The following is a 14,554-nucleotide window of genomic DNA, read 5'->3' as shown; positions in this document are numbered from 1 at the left end:
CACCTCCCTCTTAGCTGTCCTCTTAGGAGCATTTTGCTGGGAAGGAAAATAGTTATCATAGTTATCATGAGTGCTGTTAAAGGTTGCTGAATGTTTGATTTAGGCAAAGCTTGCAGATTTGATTCCTGAGTTTTGCATATGCAGGCTCAACAAGGTCTTCTGGAAAACCCTTTCCTAAAGGTCTTTGAGTCATTGTAACTTTGTCGCATCAAAAAGTTCAGCTGCAGTCGCTCATTTCCAGTCATGGCCGTTGCAACTTAGACTGCAAAGGAAAAGAAACCTGAGGAGGGTGCTTGTTTCAGAATGAAAGGTGTGATGGCTGCCCACTCAGTTACTTAGTCAGAGGTCTTATTTAACACCATCCTGAGTTACAGGAATTCTGCATTTAGCACTCTGTTGTGCTGTGTACCCCCCTTCCCCCAACATGTATTTGGAAAGCCTCTGTCAGCAATCACAGGGAGAAGAGACAGTTTCATGAGGTGAGTGGGAGGTTATCCCTAATTACAGCTGTGTTATACCAGCATTTTATTTCAAACCCTCCTGCTCATGTGCATGATTCACTCCATGTGCTATGTGATTATCTACCTGACTTGTGAATTTCTGTGGTGAGGAGGAAATGCCTAGCTTGGGGAAGTAGCTATGGTAGCAATTCATATAAAATTCTGATGTTTAGATGTTTATCAGAACAAAAGATAATGCTTAAATTGCTGACTGCTCAAGCCTCCAATTCTGTAATGTGCAGAAAAGTAGATACACACACTGCCCACTTATCAGAGAGGGATTACAGTTGAGTATCTAAAGCATTTGACAATTCTCTTGGGATTCAGATGCATCAGCTACCATTAGTAGAGGAAGTAAGAGTTTTTTTCATATAGGTGAGAAAAACCTACAAATCTCTGCCACACATTAAATTTGTGGGCCTGAAAGTTTCCTTCTGACTTTACCACCTGGCCTAAAAGGTTCCTTTCTCACAGTCCAAACCCTGACTCAGAAACGTTATGGGTTATCACTTATTTCCAAATTCTCCCTTCAGAGCAGACTATAGGTCTCTGTATTTAATAGTGGAAAGCCAATTTTGAGTGGGATCCATAATTAACAGCACTGTAGCTAAGTCTCAAACAGTTTTCTGTGCAAGGGGGGACCCAAAATGTCATTAGTTCACTCTTGATCCCTGTGCTTAAATCAAAGGTTGATATTAATTTAGATCCAGACCAAACATGGTTATCTTACCCTCAGCAATAAAGTTCAAACAGTTACAGCTTTCCCTTACTTTACTGGGTAACCTCATAGATAAATTTTCTGTTTATCATTCCTCTGAAAACCCTGCGAGGAAGAAGTGAAACAGAGTTCTCCAGAGTAAGCTCTGCTCTTCTACACAGTCTGAAGCATCACAGCTCCAAATGATAAAAATTGCTTGCCTTTTTTGTTGCCTGAGCTTAAAGAGCAGTTTACTTCTAAAAATGCAGGCTAGACGGCAAATCACTCGTTTGAAGGAAACATTAATGTTCTGAAAAAAGAGGGCTGTCCTAAAGCAGCAGACCTGGCATCTTAAAAGACAACATGGGAATTTGATAGGTGTATTTGTTTAATTAAAGAAAATTATTTGCCTAAATTGCAACTCTCTGGTGGATGAAGCTGCAAGTATCACATAGGACTTTCTGTCTAATGGCTGTTTTCAGTAGATGTTGAACTATATTGGGTTCACATATCAGTGTAGGAGTTTTCTGTTTTTAAAAAAAACTGTTAGACAGAGGTTATATTCTGCGCTGTTATATTTATTTCCATTTTAAAACTTTGACTTTATTGAATTTTCACAGTCTCATAGGAATTTTCATGGTCATTCACACTGTTTTATATTCTCTGAGCAGTAGCTGGCACTGGTCCCTACCTTTCTTTTTTGCTCTGAGCACCTGATATGTGATGCTTTTTTAGCTGGCTTGGTTTTGTACTATCTGAGCAAATACTTTCTAAACAATTTCTATACTAGATTTAACACCATCAGTGTAGCACCTGGCACTGTCCTAACTAGCAAAGATCACTTTTGAGCTTAGAACACCTGGCTATTTTTTTTTCTCACTGTTTACTGGACCATTTTTGTAACATTGGTCTTAGAAACTTTTCTGTAACCATCCTTTTCAGATGCTTTTGAGTGTTCCCAGTGATAAGCTGGCACAAACAGCCATGCTGTGTGATGGAAAATCAGTCCAGAAGATGCATTTGACAAGCTGGTATTTAAAAAATACCTCTCCTTTTCCCCTGTCCAACTGCCTGGTCACATCTGTTTGGCTATATCCTTGTAATCTGATGAAACTCATAGAGTAAATGTTTGCAATGAATAATTCAAACCCCTCTGGATTCCCCAGCACTTTCCTTTCCCCATTGTGATTTAAAGAAACAGCTTTACCCCATGGTATTGTTTAGCAATCCAGATACACCAATCCTGAGCTGAAAAGGTTATGTTTTTAGAGTAATGTAATTGTTGAAAGTACATAATTAATTTTTTCAGTGCGCATCCTTATTTCCCTTGGGATGAAGACATTAAATTTGGACTTGTATTTTGAGTTATGTAGGAGGCTTAAAAATTAACAGGGAAAGTTTTGAGTTAGTCAGTAAGAGGATCTTTTCAAACAAGTCCCAGGTAAAATTTTTATCATGTTCACTGCTCTTCTGCTATAGCTTTTCTACTGAATGTAATAAAAATAGGTTGATAGTGGCATTTCATTTTGCACTGTATTTCCATATCTCAAAATCTGCCATTAGCTGCTTCCTCTGAAAGACATGCAGAAGAATTCCCTTTTCTCCTTTTCACTCTGTTTCCATACCCCTAGACATGCTTTATCACCAAAACCTTTCTGTTTATGGATTTAAGGCATACAACACAGTGCACAAATTGCTACCCACAGAGTAAATTCAGGTATAAACATTGTATAATTAACTCCAAGACTTCCAAATTACATATTGTACTAGTTACATATAAAGAGGCAAATTACATGGCCAGAGTTGCCTGTTGCTGCTTGTGTGAGTTTGCAAAGCACAGAACCTCCTTTATCTGTACCATGATTCTCCAGCTATCAGCCTGCTGAGGTTTGGTGATTCAGAAACAACTTTTGCAAAGGTCAGTACAGGTCACTGAAGTATCCTTGGAGATTTAAGTTGCAGCTTTCTTACATCCTGACTCAGCCAGGTTTCTGATTCTTGGTTCAGACTCATGGCCTTCCTTTGTTTTCGTGATTAGACCATGGAAGTTGCAAAATACTGTTGGGAAGTATATGTCAGAGAAGCATATTTTCCATTGAATTTTATTGCAGTCAGAGGGATTCTCAGTGCTGGGACACCTCACTAGAAGTTGGATAGCAACTTTTAAACCCTCGTTCATGACACTATTACAAAAGTAATGTAGTGATATTAGGGGGAAAAAGATAGAAGTATTTTCAAGAGGATATCTTGATGAAGCTGAAAAAGTAATTTACCCAACATTTCAGGTAATAGTTGTCCCTTTCATTTTCTAGGTAGGATTTAGGCAGGGAGCTGTCTGGAATCTGAGAATCACAACACTTGGAGTGATACAAAAAACAACTGCAGGAATGTCCAGATCAAAGTGAAAAAGCAAAACTACACCTTTTTGTATATCTCCTTGATCTTAACACCACTAAATCTAAATGTCTTGATATTATCTAAAACCACCACACCTTTCCAAAATTAACCCAAAGTTGGAAAGATTGCAGAGAAGAATTGTAGAAAGCTCTTGCATTGCACTATCATTCCAATCCTGTGTTTTGCAGGCTTTGAGAATCTCATCTGTGTTGCACCTCATGGGGATATTGTGATAGAGAGGGGAGATTTAAAGCAAGGATAATTACAGGGAGCAGTGTATATTTTCTTTGAAAGAATAGTGGCACTTTTGGAAGAAACTAAGCAGCGTGGAAAGAGGTAATAATTTGGAAAGTCACACATAAAGGAGGCAGGAGTATTTTATTCAGCTTTGTGCTTGAGTTAACCTCCCTAGGTAATGAAATGCATGTATGTAGCATGATGTGATTCTTGGGGCTGGCCTGTGCAGGGCTGAGAGCTGGACTTTGATGATCCTTTTGGGGCCCCTCCAGCTCAGGATACTCCATGATCCTATCAGTGTTTCTGTGAGTATGGACTCACCATAGGCCATGTCAAGCACCCGTTTTCTGGGGATGACAACAAGTTGTTGGGAACCCCTTTAGAAACTATGGATCTGGGCCCTCAACCCTATGACCACTGAGGAGAAGACAGGATTACCTAAATAAAGCCTGAGTAAATAGTAAGTAAGTGTGCTAGACCTTCAATGATCCCACTCCTTTCTGGTAAGAAAAGCCAGCCTCACTGTGTTAGCACTATAACATCCTTCTGTGATTGAAAACACGCGTAAGGCGATGCCAGCATGGTTCTGTTTGCATCCAAACAATAATCAAGATCTCACACAGTGATGATTTGTTGTCAGCTGTTTTTCCTGCACTAAACAAGTCTGACACTAGCAGCCCACAAGCTAATTACCTCGAGTATCTGGCATGGGAATCTACATTTTAGCTATCAGCAGAATATCACAGAACTGAAATAACCAGCCAAGTGGACTGATGTTTCAGGGAGATGAAGAGTGTCTCCTTGAGGTAGAAAAAAGAAAGATAAATGCTGATTAACAGGATTTCCACTCTCCCACCCCATAAATTTATCCCTTAGGGTTTTTTGTTTTTTTTTTTTTTGTTTTTTTTAAAGACTTTGAAAGAAAACACTGAGCTGAATACTTTAGGTTGAATATTGGTGACTTGAACTTTTATTTCTTTGTTAATTTCTATCTCTCTTTTCATCCTTTCTGGTTTACCTTTACCCTCTTAACATGTAAAAATGGGTTCTGGCATCAGTTTGCTTTTAATATCTGCCCAGGTTCCTTGATGAGACAAGATTGTGGGATGCCTTGCTGTTCAACAACTTTTATTTCTCCCTTGGGGGACTGTTGGCATCAGACACTCCCGAGGCAATCAGAATAGAGAAACAGCAAAACCTTTAGGAATTCAACACTGTGGGTAAAGCATTCCAGTGCTGGCTGGAAGAGTTGTGCTGTCCAAGATGAAAAGGAAATGGGAAAAACTGAATAAACAGGACATTAGTATTTTGACACCTTATCAAGTTGCTCATATTTCAGAGGGGTCTTTTCTGTATGTCTTTATGTCAGTTTAAAGAACACATTTTTTTGATATTGCTCCCACCGTGTTCAAGTAGAGCCATGGATTCTCTGTCCCTTTAAGAGTGGGACCTGAGGCGTTTTCTAATGTTCTCTCATCACTGCAACATTGAAAGTGAACTTCCCTTTGTTTTTTTTAAAGAGACATGATTTTATGCCGCATGACCAAGAAATAGATATATATAACTAGGTCTATACAGACAGTCTAGTTTAGTAGCTAGAGGAAGGTCCCATAGAGACACAGACTTTTTAATTTAAAGCAAATTAAATTCCTTTTGAGCAGCCAGACTTGAGCAGCTCCCAAGAGCTGTAGGGTCCATATCCTTTAAGGAATTTAAGCATTTGGCTCACAGGGTCCTATTTACACACTAAATAAAACACTTGTGAGCACTATTTAGTAGTGAGTCACCTTCCTCAGTAAGAGACTCTTGGGTACCACAGGCCAATCAGAAAATATGCAGAAGAGAGGGCTGTTTCTGAAAACTTCTCTCTTTGCTGAGTGTCTCTGCAATGGCAGGGATTTCTCTCCAGAACTGCAGTGCAGTGATCTGTTCCCACCTGTCTTTTGTATGGCAGATACTGACATAGATTTAGAGTTTTAAAAGATATTTCTGACCTCTAAAGACAGGGGAGTTAGAAGTGAATCATTCTGTTTAAACTGAATTTATTGTATAGAAAGGGAATGCAAGATTCATTAACTCCCAAGATAATATAAGAAGAGTGGTAAATGACTCCTCAGAACTGCTGGGAACATGCATACACCTTTGGAGCACTGGAAGTCCAGATTTAAACACAGCTGTGTTTAAATAAGTAACAAGCATATCCCCGGTTATAATTGTCTAGATCAAGAAGTCACTGGGACCACTCAGTTTTTATGGAGGGAGTCTAGATTGCCTTTCAAAAGCCCCTTTACACCAAGCATGTCCCCTTGCTGTCAGCTGATCTAACTCCAGTAACAATCATGGCACTGCAGCAGCATTGATCTCAAGGTCTGAGCAATTGTGCTGAAATCAGTGCTGTGCTGAGCCAGGAGGGAAGGGAGTTAGGCACACTTTTGCCTACTCTTGAGCTCTTAAACTTCCCTGAGTTTGCTGGTGTTGGTAGCCCACAGAAATCTGATTCTAAACCATAAGTTTTGGTTCCGATCCATTATGGTCAGTCCAGTTAACTTTCAGTGTAAGCCAAATGTAAATGGCTATGTGAAGTTGCACCTTTGGGAAACAGACATGAAGCTGGCTTTGCCACTTACCCTCTCCAGCTTTGAAATTATTTCAGCTTCTTGGCCAATTTCAAACAATGACTAAACAAAGAAGGGGAAAAAAAACCAAACCCAAAACAAACCATCATGAACTTGAACTCTCTTTGTCTTGCTGCTGTTTAATTGGGGGTTGATATGACAAGTTAGTTGTACATCTATGACAGTGTTAAATTACATTTGTTGAGAAACAATTTTTGCAGCAATGCATAGTTTCTCTTGCTCACTTTTGTATTAGCCTGTAAGATTTCACTACAGCATTCCTTTCCAGGTTGCTGCTGTGCAATCTGAGTGTTAATCATCAAATTAATTTCTGCTTCTGCTGGGCCTTCCACAGTACTTTCTTTTCTTTTTGTTTTTATTTCCCACATGTTGCTTTCATCCTGCCATGGGTCACTTACTGCTATTCAGTTAATCCACTCTAGCAGAGTGGCAAATGAGACTGGCACTGAAGGTATGACTGCTGCTGGTTCCCAGCAGCTTTTTTAATGTCATAATTGCAGCAGAGGACATTGTGAAAATGAAGTTAATCCTTATAACATAGTACATCTGTTAGCTGTATGAAAAGTGATCTTGAGTAAGTCTGCATCAGGTGTAGGTCATTAATTTAAACTCACTTCCTTTAATTTAATCCTTTATATGGAGTCTGCCAGTTGCATGAATCAAATCTAAGTTTATTGTGTTCAATAAAATCAGGCACAGTGTTATATATACTTTTCTTTAGAGGAAAACTTCTGGAAACAACAACAAAAGTAAGTGTTGCATGCAACAGTGATTTTAGAAGGTTCCATTGTTCCTATTTGCCCTTGCTTGCTCTCTGTCTTGTACATGTTGTAGCTACACATTTGAAAAGTTCCTAGCTAGGTTCTGCAAGTCCCGACATAGAAGAGACAAACCCCTCTCCTACAGGTTCAAGTTTCCTAAAACTCGGGGGCACAAACTCGTCAGGAAGAGATACCACACATTTTCAGAGTAGGCTAACTGCTGTGTGGACAGAGTGTGAGTCAGTCCTGAGCCATCCATCCCGTGTGTGTTGTGAAACCGCGCGGGGACTCAGCGCAGCGCGCACGAGGGGTCGCCGGGTGCAGCCGTGCCTTGGCGCACGTCTCTGCCCGCAGACCTGTTGGGAAGCGTCCTCAACAAGAAGGCACCACCAATATTTCTGCAGCTTCTCTTACAGGCTGCTGAGTGATTTAGTGAAGTTTTTTTGATATGATATTCTGCAAACAAAATGCCATGTACTTAATAGCTTAATATTAAGGAAGGCAAGATAAGGAAATGTCAGTAAAGAAGATCTCATTTTGTTATGATTTGAAGTTGATTCCTGCCACAAAATGTATTTTAGTAGTTTGATGAAAGCATAATTTTGTCAGATTCCACTCAGTTTCCAGGAAAAGATACTGTCAACCCAGAGAAGGTTAAGAAATAAAACCAGTTAAAGCAAGGATGAAGCAGCACAACTCTCCTCTGAACTAAGGTTATCATTGCATTCATTGCGTGTCATTGATCAAATATGAATACTACATTCTGGTAATCCCTAGAGTTAAGAGGTCAGGATCTGACAAGAGCTGACATCTTTTATATCTCTACACTCAGTTTTCTGCAAATGCAGGACTCCAGATAGATGATCTGAAGCAATGAATTCTTTCACTAAACAAAAACCAGTGCAAATGCTAGTTCAAGAGTTCCTACACTCTGTGCTTACAGCATATGGACAAATGGAAATGCCCTATCTTGGTAATGTGATTGTGTGTAATGCTTATAAGTGTTTTAATGGCTCCTCAAAAGGAGATCACACAGTTCTCCATGTTGTCTGCTCCTTGGGGAAAATGACTGTGCTGAGCAGGAGTAGCATTGGCATGACCCATAGAGTGAGAAGTGTTGCAGCCTCAGCACCAGTTTTGCCCACAGGAAAGTCAGTGGGAATGCAAACTGTTTAAATGTGAGAAAATCTAATTGCTGGAAATCAGCATTACAATTACTTAGAAAAGCTTTGAAATTACAAGTTAAAAATATATAATGTTAAGGCACTGATATATAACCTTGACACAAGGATGTACTTTTGGCAGAAGTATACTGTAAACAAGAAGTAAATGGAAAGCCACTGCCTTAATGAGCTACCAGTCTTGGGCTTATGACAAGATGCAATCAGAGAAGGAAACAAACAAATGGATAGGAGCTGAAACAGAGAAGGATGTGGGAAACATAGTGCAAGCATGCTTTTCCATGGACATGCTGTGTGCATAATATCTCAGTGAGCAAGGGGGCCCTGGGAGTCTCCTGCTTTGTGTTGTGGCTTATTTAGGCACAACTCCCACAGACTTCTGAAAGGGTTTTGTTTTAAACAGAACCATGGAGGGGAAATTGGGGCTCATCACAAAATGACGCTCAGGTATGTACAAATGGATCAATGTGCTTCCCACCATGATGGCTAAGTGTTGGAAAAAAAAAAGAAAAAAAGTCAAGCAAGCTTGGAAGAAACAAAAGCACAGCTTTTTGTAATTATAGATCTTTTTGAGTTAGTGTGAGCCCTCCCCTTTCCTTCCTTTACCTTCCGCTTCTCCTCCCAAAATAATAACACATTTTGCCAATAATTTTGAGGAAGTCTCAGTGGGCCAGATGGAATTCAAAGAGAGGGATCTAATAGAGTTTTGTTTCATTCTTTTTTTTTCTCCTGATTTTTCTCCCCCATACCCTGATTTCCTTCTTGCAATTTCTTTCTTTAGCTTATTGCATGACACAGAGGTGGTGATGCAAAAATAGAAGTTAATGGTACTACCACTGTTTGTTTCTATTAACATTTACATGTGAAATGAAGGCATTTTGGAAGAGAACCAGACTGGCCAGTAAAACCTTTCACCCTCGTAAACTGTACATTTGGTTTGATTTTTGGCTTAGATCCCAGAACTTGTCACAAGCTTTATTATAAAGCTGTAGTTCAGCTAGAGTTTTGTTAGCTTTATTGCAGCAGGTCCCCTCCTCCTCCTCAAAGGAAAAAAAAAAAAGGTGAGCAGACCAGCAAGAAAAAAAAAAAAAGAAAAAGCTTTTGTCCATCCTAAATCCTTTTCAAATTCTGGAGAAAATATACTAGAAAATGCAATTAGCCAGATAACTTTTCAGCATCAATCATCAGAATATAAATGAAGTTTATCTAAAATTTATAAAAAATATACATCACCTCCTTAAAATAGTCCAAGAGTGACTAATCACATAAACAATAAGGCAGTCACCAACACTCAAGCATGTTACAACTTCTGAGAAAGCACAGGCCTAGAAATGCCAAAGAGGAGTCTACAGATTGACTGGAAATGATTTGGACATCTGGAGAGAAGATTTTCTTTTTTTTTTAACGTATGTACTTTCCCAAAGGGGTAATTTAGCTCTGCATGAGTTCACTCAGGGAATATATGAGAAAAAAACTAAACAAGAGAAAGGAATAAAAAGGAATATGTTATGATGTGCAATTATAAAGCTATTGGTCTCATCCTGCTTTCCTGCATCCTGTGTCTCTCATGCAATGAATCCCCTTGGTTCAGGACCAAGTACAAGTGAGAGCAGTATGGAATTACTGATAATGGGACTTAATGGACATGCTTCATAGCACAACCATTAATAATTTTTTTAATCTGCTGCTGCCGTCTGAATGATTATAGAGAGGATATATAGATCTACTCTGAAAGATCAATTCATTTGTAGCCCTTGGTTGGAATTTGAAACATGGTCTTGTAGCTGTGGGTCTAATTTGAGATGCAGAAGATCAAAGTTTGACTGTTGCTCCTGTCAGTCAATTCCCATGTGATCCTTGCATAAGTAACTTATACTGCCTATATTTCAATTCCCTGTTGAAGAAATGGTAAACAGAAGATTTTATTTGAGGCTTGTTTAGACTAGTCTAAAAGGCATAGACTGGTTCTTACAGTGTAGAAATGTTTAATCTTTTAAAACTTCTTCAGTCAGGAAACATTCATTGGCTGTGAGGCCTTAATTTTGATTGGAATTTATAGAAACCAGGTAGTATTTGATTCCCTTAAAATGCAAACAGGAACAACAACTCAATTTATTTCATAATATTTTGATGCCTAATTTCAACTGGAATAATTATAACCCAGTGCATCACAATGATGATGATTCCTTGTTTTCCCCTAGGAGAATACAAAGTCACAAAATTCTCAAGTTCCTGGAGAACCTATTGAACTGAGTCCCATGTCTCCTGCAATAGTTGTAGTAGGGCTGTCTGGAAATAAAGTAGCCAGCGAGCAGGACTGCTTGAAAATCTCTCTTCTTATGCAAAATGTTTAGTGTTTGGATGTGAGCAGCATTTTTTGAGGGTGGAAAGACACATTTTCTTACTGCCACTCTTGAGATGCAAGCATTTTGTCTCAGCATCATTGAAATCTGGTTCCCATGCCCAGGCCATGGCTGGTGATGGCTGTGGGCTGCCTTGGCAATGTCTGAATCCTCCCTATGGAGCTGAGCTGGAAGCTCCACCTCCTTGGGACCAAGTATGGGCCTGGTAGATCCATTGTCATTACTGGTGAGTAAAGCACACATGGAACTTGTCCTCCACTCCTTCCCAGAGAACAACATTGTCTTGGGTGCTTTGCTGTGGGTCATGTACTGGAAAGGCAGTAGGGCATCAGAGATGACCATCAGGAACCTACTGAATTGAGAATTTGTGTGGCAGTGAAGATTGTGCACACATGACCATAAGCTTTTCACAAGGAGGAGACTCAGTTATGTATGAAGCACAATGCAGTAGGTTACTACTGAATTTAAGTTTCCTTCAAAGCCTGTAACTCTTAAGGAGTCCTTGGCAAACATTGATTTGCAAACTTTATTCTGATAATCACAAACTTTCAAGCTGTACTTGAAAGTTTGCTTGGATTACAAGTAAAGAATGCAAAAGTACAATTATGAAGGACTTTCACCCATCCATAAGAGGAAATCAAAGTGCATGAGCAAACTGAGAGCCCACTGCTGCATGGCATAGCATGCTCTGTGCTGTGCTGAGAATGTTTCAGCAGTCAGCAGAGCCAGAGCCTCAATACCTCTCAAAATCTGTCTCCCTGCTTTACTGCTTGCTTTGAGGGGGAGGAAGGTTTGAAGGTCACAGAATTGGGCCATTTGTGTAACCAGAACCAGATGATTAATTACTTTTTTAAGGATTTTGTTTCTCTGAAAATTTTATCCCAGAAAAGCACGAGGACACACAAAGTCTGTGGTTGAAATTAAATTATGTTAAGATTACAGAAATATTGCACATCACAGTTCTATGGAAGTGGCTTTTCATTGTTTAGCATAAGAAAAAGAAAGACTAACAAGCTAGGCTACACAGCTGGGGTTTGTGCTGTGTAACTTGTTTTGTAACACATCTTTAAATATTGTATACAAGCTGAAAGAACATATATTAGAAAGAATCAGACTGAAAAGAAATCAGTTAGCACAATTAACATTCAAACTGTCATTTTAGTTTAAAAAGTCCTCACACTCCATTCTTTCATGCTACCCCCTACAAAAAATTTGGAACTCATCACTGGAAATATCACCTCAAAAATCTTTTTCTGCTTTCTGTTATTATAACCAGAGATGTATGTACTCATTGGAGGAAAATAAAAATGAATTTAATTTTTTTTTAAATCAGAAACAGATCCAGATCAGGATTTCAAAATTATGGGAACACTTTTTTATTTAGATTTCTGGTATGTTCTAGGAAAAATGCTGATTATTATCAAATGTGGAAGACTAGGTTGCAAAGCCCATTAAAACCTCTGGGAAAACTGAAAACAATTTTGATGTGCTTTGAATTAGGCTTTTTCTAGAACAGTCTCTGGACATAATATATGGAATGGACTGAAAAGTATCTTGTTATTCTGCTCCAAAGGCTCTGTTTCCCATTGTAAAATGGCCATTTTCAGCACTGTCAAAAAATCTGTTTCCTTTGCACTTTTTTGCCCCAGTTTTGGCTTGTGTTATCCAGCTTCTCTCAGTTAGTGACCAAACATTTTTTTGGGTGACTGTTGTGGAACTAAGGCTCTTCCCAAGAGGTAGCACTGATGCTGGCAACTGGATTTAAGTACAAAGAGGAGGGCTGGTTATGTGAGTCCAGACCATTCTAATGCCATTCATCCTCAGAGCTGGACAATGGTTCTGGGCACATTAGCAGGCCAACGGTTTAGCAGAAGGGAGGCCTCTGTCAACTCTTGTCCAAAAATCACTTTTTTCCAGTTAAGTCTCTGTTTCCAATTGGGTTTACTCTGGAGCTCTATTGTAATTTCTCATCTCCCCTTTCAATTTCCCCTACCCTTGTTCAGCATGTGAGTTGATCCCAGCAGCAAATGGGCAGAGCTAAACAGTACTGCAATGGACAGAATTATATAGTCCATGCTCTCTTCTGCAGGTCCTCTGCTCTGTGTCTAAAACCCCACACCAGGACTATGTTTCCAGGAGCTGGCCACACTAATCCAGGATGAGGAAACACAAAGGGGCTGGTGCCATACCGGCATTTGCTTTTCCAGATCTTGGCAGGACACTGCTGGGCAGTGCAGCATCCTGGCTGGGACAGGAGGTGGGCAGCAGTGCCATGTCCTCCAGGCTGAGCTGCTCCACAGCTCCCTAAAAGAAAGCAAATCCTCTGCTACTTTCCTTCTGCACTGCTTTCTGATGGTTTTACTTACCCTCACTCAGCACCAGGAGCAGAGTGAGTCCAGTACTTTTAAAACCCCCACTCTTCATGAATGCCACTGAATGGGCTTTTTAAAAGTTAGAGTTTGAGCTAAGACTTAATATTGTGAAAGGAATCCCTTTTGCAATGAGCAGCATTGCATGAAAAGGACAATTTTGTTCTCTTACTGGAGTGAGAGCAGAATTGGAGTTTTTCAAATTTTCTGTCTGCTGTAGCTTTGCTATAACACAGTCCCCCTGATGCTTCTGGTGATGATAAATAAATGTATTTATATGTTGTGCTCTTACATTCTCAGTACTGAGGAAACAGAACAATAACATACTCTTGTCGATACAAGCACTGCCCTGGGAATTGGCTAATTAACATAAAGCTCAGCCCTGCAGGGACATTTCCAGGTTCATTTCTTGCTGCCTCAGCAAACTACAGGGCTTGGGCTGTTAACTGCTTTCAGATGCTCTTTGTCTTTCAAGAAAGAAATAAAGAACATCCACATTGCTTTAGGCAAGTTAATGATTCTAAAGAACACTTACCTTTTTACCATATGCTTCATGGCAGATTAAAATCCTGAAGGAGCTAAGGATTATATACCCTGTACAGTCCTTTGGCACAAAAACATGCATTCTGAACTAAAAGTGAGTGGCTGAATGTGACATTTACATTCATTGTTTTTCCAGACCTGCATGCTGAGAATGTTTGATTTTACTCAAAATAATACCAAAGCAGTGGTTTTGTAGATTCTTTGATTTCCCAGAATCTTTTAAGGTTAGGACAAGCAGTTTACAGTGGCTACTGAGAAAATTGGAGAAACTTGTGTAACCACTTCTGTAAAATTCAAAGGAAATCTGGCCTAATTTGCAAAGAGGAGATGTGCCTAAAATTTTGAGAAACTCATACTACTTGTCTCTTGTGTGTGATCATATTTGTTTATGTGAAGCATGTACTTTTCATTCACATTTTTTTCTTTGGACCACAAAGCAAAGGTTTCCTCCATACAGGAAAAATATATGAGAAAAGGAAAAAAAATTAAATTAAATGAAATATGAATTTTACTGGTAAAGAAAATCTCATGGTTTTTATTAATTTCCCTAGATTGCTGGATTTGTTCTGCTTCCTGTACTGGTTTTTATTATTATTAATCTATTATTAATGGATGTCTGCCTATTGCTGCTGTTTATGAATGAACAAAATCCCATTCAGCAGCTCATAGAAATCAACTGTAGAAAGTAAGAGTAGAAAGATTTTCTGACAGAGGGTTGAAAGCTATTTGATGGGTCCTCAAGGGCTGCAGCCAAAAGGACTCAGAAGCTACATGTGAGTGAGCACAGATAATTTCCATATGTTTTGTAAAGCAGAAAAATAAGTGTGTGTGCAAAGTGCACACTGGAGAAAGCCAGCACCTGAGTGCATG

This window comes from Ammospiza caudacuta, chromosome 3 (assembly GCF_027887145.1).
Source record: "Ammospiza caudacuta isolate bAmmCau1 chromosome 3, bAmmCau1.pri, whole genome shotgun sequence".
Classification (NCBI taxonomy): Eukaryota; Metazoa; Chordata; class Aves; order Passeriformes; family Passerellidae; genus Ammospiza; species Ammospiza caudacuta.
Note: the sequence above shows the minus strand (reverse complement) of the source record.